The following is a 7,501-nucleotide window of genomic DNA, read 5'->3' as shown; positions in this document are numbered from 1 at the left end:
CCATGAGGCTGTGATAAGGAGGGAAGGCATTACAGATGTGAGAGACCTCTATGTAAAGGTCTAGAGATGTGATTGCATACAGTTATGGAGAACAGCTAGCACGCCACTTAGAATGCAAAATGTGCCATATGAAGGGAGGCACCATGAAATAAGAATGGAGAAGGATATGGGAGTCATATTGAAATAGTAGGCTTAGGATTTTATAATTTATCCCTGAACCAACAGGGAGCTGCTGATAGTTTTTCAGTAGGGGAATGATGGGCAGATCCATATGCCCATCTAACTCCATGGTTACCATTTGTGGGTGCAGAAGAGGTCCATTTTCATCTTTTAATAGTGAATATGACTTTACTGAGTAGATTTCCCATGATAGAGTTTGAAGCTCCCTATCCACAGCATCAGAAGAAAGATAACCCATTTAATATCTCTTAGGCAACTAATTTGCATGGTGGATAGAGCTCTAGGCCTGGAGTAAGGAAGACCTGAATAGAAACCTAGCCTCAAAGACTTACTGGCTATATGACACTGGCAAATCACCTAACTTCTGTTTGCCTCTCTTTCCTCATCTGTAAAATGGGAATAATAATAGCACCTACCATCCAGGGTGGTTATAAAGATCAAATGACATAATATTGTACACAGCGTAAATGCTATATACATATTTACTATTATTATTATTAATTATTGTCATTACCATCCCTAGGAGGGAAATGATAGTGAAGAGTAGCATGCTGACCCACAAATTTTCAATGGTGACCCAAGAGCCAATAGTCACTGCTCAACAGGAGTGTCCTTAGTGATTCTAAACAAATTCCTAAGAATGGGGAGCTTATGAACCTGGATCTCGGAAACTATGGCCAGCTCAATTAAATGCTGTGACTGCTTTTCCATATGAAAAAAAATAGGTCAAATTTTTCTTTCCTATTTCCCAGGATTGAAAATGAAATGAGTGAAAGGGAATGTAGAGGGGCCAGACAAAGGGAAAGTTGGCGAAAGAGGATAGAGGAAGAAAAAAATGAGAAGAAACATAAAGAATGCTAGAAAAGAGACAGGTAGGGGTGGAGTGTTACCAAATTAAATCATAAGAACTTACGTACATGAAGTTTTAAGGATGTGAAAGCACTTTATATACCAGATTTTATTTCATTTGATCCTTAAAACAATCCTATGAGGAAGTTTCTATTTTTAAATTCCTCATTCTATAGATGAAGAAAGTGAAACTCAGAGAGAACAGAAATGCTTTCTTCCCTCCCTCCTTCCTTCTTTTTTTCTTTCCTCCTTCCTTCCTTCCTTCCTTCCTTCCTTCCTTCCTTCCTTCCTTCCTTCCTTCCTTCCTTCCTTCCTTCCTTCCTTCCTTCTTCCCTTCCTCCCTTCCTTCATTCTTTTCTTTCTTTCCTCCTTTTCTTCCTTCTTCTTTTCTTCTTTCTTTTCTTCTTCCAATCAAATCAAATTATAAAGATAATAGTAAATTAGTCTTCTCTATTATTTACAGGTACACACATGCACATAAGTATAAACTATGCAATTTTAACTGATTGTAATGAAGAATTTAAAGTTTTGCTTTGTTTTCTTCAGTTAAACTAATGAAAAATTTAAATAAGTTTGGTCTCTGGAATTAGAATGTCTAACAAAATGCCATTTTAAAACTTCAAACCCAAATTCCAACTTCAAATGAAAATAAAAGAACCAGGGCTAGGATGAGGAATAGTTGTTCAACCTAGGTATTTTGCCAATCACAATGCAACTTTGAAAAGTCCTGTAGATGGAGCTGCAGAGGAGAGGATATGACTTTCCTGTGACTTAGTAAATAAATTATTGAACCAAATAGACATAAATGTCTAATTCTCTTAAAGATACAAATATATTCACACTTACATGCTTTGGGTGTGGCTAACACAGTCAGTGTCAACAGCTATCCCAGTATAGTGAATGGCCTTCAAATGAAGAAGTCTCTCTTATGGCAACAAGGTGAGACTTCATAATGTCCAGGACTAGGGAGATGACAACCTTAATGTATTCTGGTCAGATATCACCTGGAGTATTGAAGTCAATTCTGAGCTCATCAGACTTGCAAATGACACAGAGCTGGGTCATATAACCAACACACTAAATGACAGAAACTCAAAAAATAGCTTGACTGTCTAGAATATTAGGCTGAATATAATAAGATAAAATTTCATTGGGATAAATGTAAAGTCTTATATTTGGGTTCAAATAATCAACTTCACGAAGTAAAAGACAAGGGAGCCATAGTAACCGGATAGTATTTCTCAAAAGCTATAAGTGTTTTAGTGGATAAGGCTAAGAAGGGTCAGCTAAGTGTTGCAATAGATAAATGTCAGTGCTGGAGATAGAAAGAGTCATTTTCCTGATTTTAAATCCAGCCTCAGACACTGACTGTTTGGCCTCTGTCAAGTCACTTAATCTTGTTTGCCTCAGTTACTCATCTGTAAAATGAGCTGGAGAAGGAAATGACAAATCATTCCAGTATCTTTGTCAAGGAAACCCCAAATGGGGTCACCAAGAATCTGATGCCACTGAAACAAATAAGCAGCAACTAACAAAGTCCAAAATGAGTCAACAGTGTGATATGGCAGTGAATATAATTGATGCATCCTTAGAGTGGATTAATTGAAGTGTATTGATCAGAACAAGGGAGGGTATAATTGTGCTGAAATCTACCATGGAGTATTTTGCTCAATTCCAAGCAATGCATTTTAATATGGGAATTGATAAGCTGGAGAGAATCCATGGGAGGGCAACTAGGTCTATCTGGCTTTCAAATGCTGATTGTTAAATTTTCAATGTGTACATGTATACCTCAGAAATCGGCAGTGCTACAAATCAGGGACTGATTTATTATTTTATTGATTGTCTAAATTTAAAGTGATGGAGGAAATGTTAATACAGCTTAATCTTAAAAGCATGTCATGTGAACATTTCTTTTGTTGGAGAGCTGGATGTTAAATATTTACTCATAGACTGGTAAAGCACCTCAAGGTCAGGACATATGAAGACTTGAGGACTGATTGAATGAAGTTGTGTGTGTGTGTGTGGGGGGGGGTGTATATTTAGCCTAGGAAAGAGAAGACTTGGGATTGAACTTGTTTTGAATGATGCTGCAGAGGGCAGAAGTTGGAACAATGGATCAAAGTGGCCAAGAGGAAGTAGCTTAATGGAAAGCAATGGAAAGTATTGTTGGGTCAACCCTTTGTAACCCCATGTGGGGTTTTCTGTGCAAAGATACTGGAACAGTTTGTCATTTCCTTCTCCAGCTCATTTTATAGATGAGGAACTGAGGCACACAGGGTTAAGGGACTTGCCCAGGGTCACACAGCTTTTAAGTGTCTGAGGCCAGATTTGGACTCAGGTGGATGAATCTTCTGGACTCCAGGCCCAGTACTCTATGCACTATGGTGCCACCTAGCTGACCAAACAATGGAAAGACTTTCTGACAAAATGGAATGGTCTCCCAAGATAGAGGGCTACCTGTCACTGGAAGTCTCCAAACAAAGTCTGCATAAGTGCGTATCACACATGTTGGACAGGGATTCTTATTTAAGTATTGGTTGTACTAGATGGTAACTAGGACTCCCTTCCACTCTTAGTCTGTGATTCTCTAACAAAGACTTTTCTAAGAAAAAATCAGTAAATCAATCAGTCAACGGATATCTATTAACTGTCTATTATGTTCCAGGCATTGTGCTAACAATGAAATTGACAAAAAAGTTTTGTGTGATGTCAGGAGGCAATCTTCCAGTGTGGATTGTTTTAGGGAAGGTGCCAGACAAAAGGGTGGTCACTAGGCTAGTGGTGAGTAAACTATGGATCATGACAGGGGTCACACTGGATAGCAATGGGAAATTGAAGCCAGGAAAACCACAGTCTGACTCTTGCCTCAGGCATTTGCTATCTGTGTGACCCTGGGCAAGTCACTATCTTCTATGGGGTGTGATTTTTTTGTTCCTTAGATGGACATAATGATATTATCTCTACCTCATAGGGTTATAGTGAGGATCAACCAAGATAATACAAGTAAAAGCACTATGCAGATTGTAGTTATTATTATTCTTCAAGGCAGAAGGCAGTGGTCATTATTATCATGTGTAGGCATGCCTGTTTACAAAGTGTGGGAGATGGATCATATTAGAAGAGAGTTCAGTGAATGGATCTCAGAACAGTCCTCGACACATAGTAGGTACACAATAAATGCTTGTTGGTTGGTTGACCCCACACAAGACCTCTTACTAATAGAGGGCATAAAGGGGACATCATAAGGTTATAAAGGGGTTACACATCATATGGTACTTGGCTTGCCAAGAGAGGGCCATATAGCAAGTGAGAAATCCCCATAAGAAGGAACATTTTTTCTGGGATTGTCTTTGGGGATCATGTAGGAGGTGGATAATCATCACTGCTGATATCAGATGGAATTGTGGTCTCGTCTTAACAAAACTTTCTTTGTGGGGTGAAAAGGGGAAGAAAATGACATAAAATTTGATGAGTGTGTTTCCAAATAATTGAAGAGGTATTTATTAAATAACTACTATGTGCCAGGCACTGGGAATTCAAAGGCAAAAATGAAACAATCCCTGCTCTCAAGGAACTTACATTCTATTGGGAAGATAGCATGTGCATGTATAATTATATGCAGAAAAATACAGGGTTAATATAATGGAATTATGAGTGGAGCCATTAGCCACTGGAGGCATCGGAAAATGCCTATTTTTAGGAGATATTTGAGATGATTTTTGAAGTACATGAGATTACAACAGACAGTAGTGAAGAGGAAGCACATTCCGTGCATGGACAAAGAGAGATGTTCCTGTTTAAGGCATGGAAATAAGAAATAGAGGAGCAGCAAGAAGATTAATTTGGTTGGAACGTAGAAGTTGTAAAGAGAAGTAATGTATAATAAACTTGGAAAAGAAGGTCAGAGTCACTGAATAAAAGGAAACAAATTGTGTGAATGAATTTCTGAGGCTTCTTAGTGGGCACTAGAGTACATAGAAGGACAGAACTGCTAAGAGATAAGTAACCAAGCATTTTTGTACTTTAGGCATTCTGTGATTTAAAGGCGTATAGGGTATATTTGGATGTAATATATAACATGTGCTATAATACAATCAATCTTGACATTAGCTTTGGAAATTACTACTTACCTATTTGTATATAATGACTCACAATTACTTAACTTGTGGTGAGTAGTAAAAATGGTTTATTCCCTTAATTTTATTTATAATGCATCTCCATGGAATAAGAGAGGCTGGCAAATGATGTGTGTGGGCTGGTAATTTTTGGTTCTTGTTTGCAAGGTTGCCTTAGATATTCATCTTTCAAATAGACACTACACCTTTTTTTTTCTTTCATTTTTTGTTGGAATGAAACGTTTGGATTTCTTTTTCTTTTAAAATCAAAACAATGAAAAGCATTCTTGTTCATGCTTGTTCTTGCTACAGGGCAGAGATTTTTCATTCCATCCCTAATGAACTTAGAGCAAGAATGTGAGCCTCAGAAATAGGCTTGGCTGTGATTTCAATGGTTACAGGCTCTTGAAACAGGTCTTATTATTACAAATTTAGCATCAGGACCCCAGGCCCACCTCAAGAAAATAGTTCATCCCTCCATGAGTGTATTATAGAACGAAGGGAGGGGGTAAAAAAAATCATAAAATTGATTGGGTGAAGGAAAAGGACAGATGGGAGGCAAAGAATCATGCCAGAAAGAGTTAGAAAGAGAATGGTAGATGAGTTGTGAAGAGGTTAGAGAGAGGGAAGAAAATTGGAAGGAAATGAAGGAGGAGATATTCAAAGCCAGAGAAGATATGGTATGGAAAGAAAGGCAGAAAAGAATTGAGAAGCATTTTCAATTATCCAAACAATGGGACCAGGCAAACATTCTTACACGGTAAAAGAACAAAGACCTTGGCTACTAAGGGTGTTTTTTAAAAAACTTCTTTCTTTCTTTTGTGGGCTGGGGATTGGCCATGGCTGAGTCTGGCAGACATGTACTTCACTGGATCTCTACATTTTCTTTCTGGAGTATAGAGCAGGAAGCTTTAAGCAAAGACCTATGTAAAAATATACCAACAGCTAATATATGAAGCCAACTCTTCTGCCACTTTTAAAACATTAATCTTGTTTTTCCCCAGGAAATGATTATAATTTCATCCATAGCCATCAGAAAGATTAATTTAAATGAAAGGGGGGAAAAAACTCGCTTCACTTGCCCAAATTATTCTTAATAAACTGGAGACAGAATATGTTTTGTGGGAGTTAGAAATAAAAATAAAAGTATAAGGAAAAAAGAGTGCTTCCATGCATAAAACTAGCTGAGATCATTAAACAGTTCAAAATCGACAAAGAAATCCATAGAAAAGGCACAGGCGACTTAAAGGTATTCATTGTCATCCATCAATTTTTTTTTCTCTTTTTTTTCTTATTTGCCCCATTTGTATAATTCAGGAAAACTTTGCTAATTCTCACGTCCTTAATCTGCAAACCCACAATTCTCACCAAGAGGCCAAGAGTCTCTCTTCACTTTTCAGTAAAGATTTAATAGCTGAGAGCTCTATCGTGGGTTTCTATTACTAAGACTTCATTACTTTTACATGCTGCACTATAGGACACTTACTAATATTCTATTAAGTATTACCATAAATAATTAAAGCACACCTAACTTGACACAATGAAAGAACAAAATGCATTCTGTGTTACTGGGGACTGCGGGTATAATACCAGCCTGGAGGTGTTTCACACATTTCAACAACAGACAATCAGTTCAATAGTCAAAGCTTCAGTTGCATTGCAAGGGGTCTGCCTCTCATTACTGTAAATTACTGAGGGTTTACTCTGGTTCCTGCCTGTCAATGAAATCATACTGTCATGAAATCGTTATTGATGCTTTTGAGACTTTTGTTTCATTGTTTTAAGAATCAAAATCTTTTTGCCTCAGTACAAGTTTTGAAAGTTTGGCTCTATTACATGGAGCCCATGATTTTTCTCCTCTTCCCAGGCTGATCTTTCTACTGCTTGCACCCCTTAGACGGCTGTGTAAAGGTTAGCTGGGTGGTGTATCAGGACAGGAGGCAGAAGGGCAGGTAGATGGTGCAGGGAGTAGAGTGCCAGATTAGGAGTCAGAAAGACTCCTCTTCCTGAGTTCAAATGTGACCTCAGACTTTTCCTAGCTATGTGACCCTGCGCAAGTCATTTAACCCTATTTTCTCAGTTTCCTCATCTATAAAATGAGCTGGAGAAAGAAATGGCAAATCTCTCCAGTATTTCTGCCAAGAATACCTCAAATGAGGTCATGAAGGACAAGACTGAAAAACGACAACAAGCAATGGATAAAAGGCTAAATCTGAAGCTGAATTTAAATTCTGCCTCAGACACTTTATTATCTATGTAGCCCTGAGAAAAATCACTGTCTGCCTCAGTTTCCTCTTCTATAAAATGGGGGTGATCACAGTAACCTACCTACTGGGGTTATCATGCGGATCACA

This window comes from Petaurus breviceps, unplaced genomic scaffold (assembly GCF_028583685.1).
Source record: "Petaurus breviceps papuanus isolate PSGF00001 unplaced genomic scaffold, PetGlider_PUasm1.0 220, whole genome shotgun sequence".
NCBI classification, from domain to species: domain Eukaryota; kingdom Metazoa; phylum Chordata; class Mammalia; order Diprotodontia; family Petauridae; genus Petaurus; species Petaurus breviceps.
Note: the sequence above shows the minus strand (reverse complement) of the source record.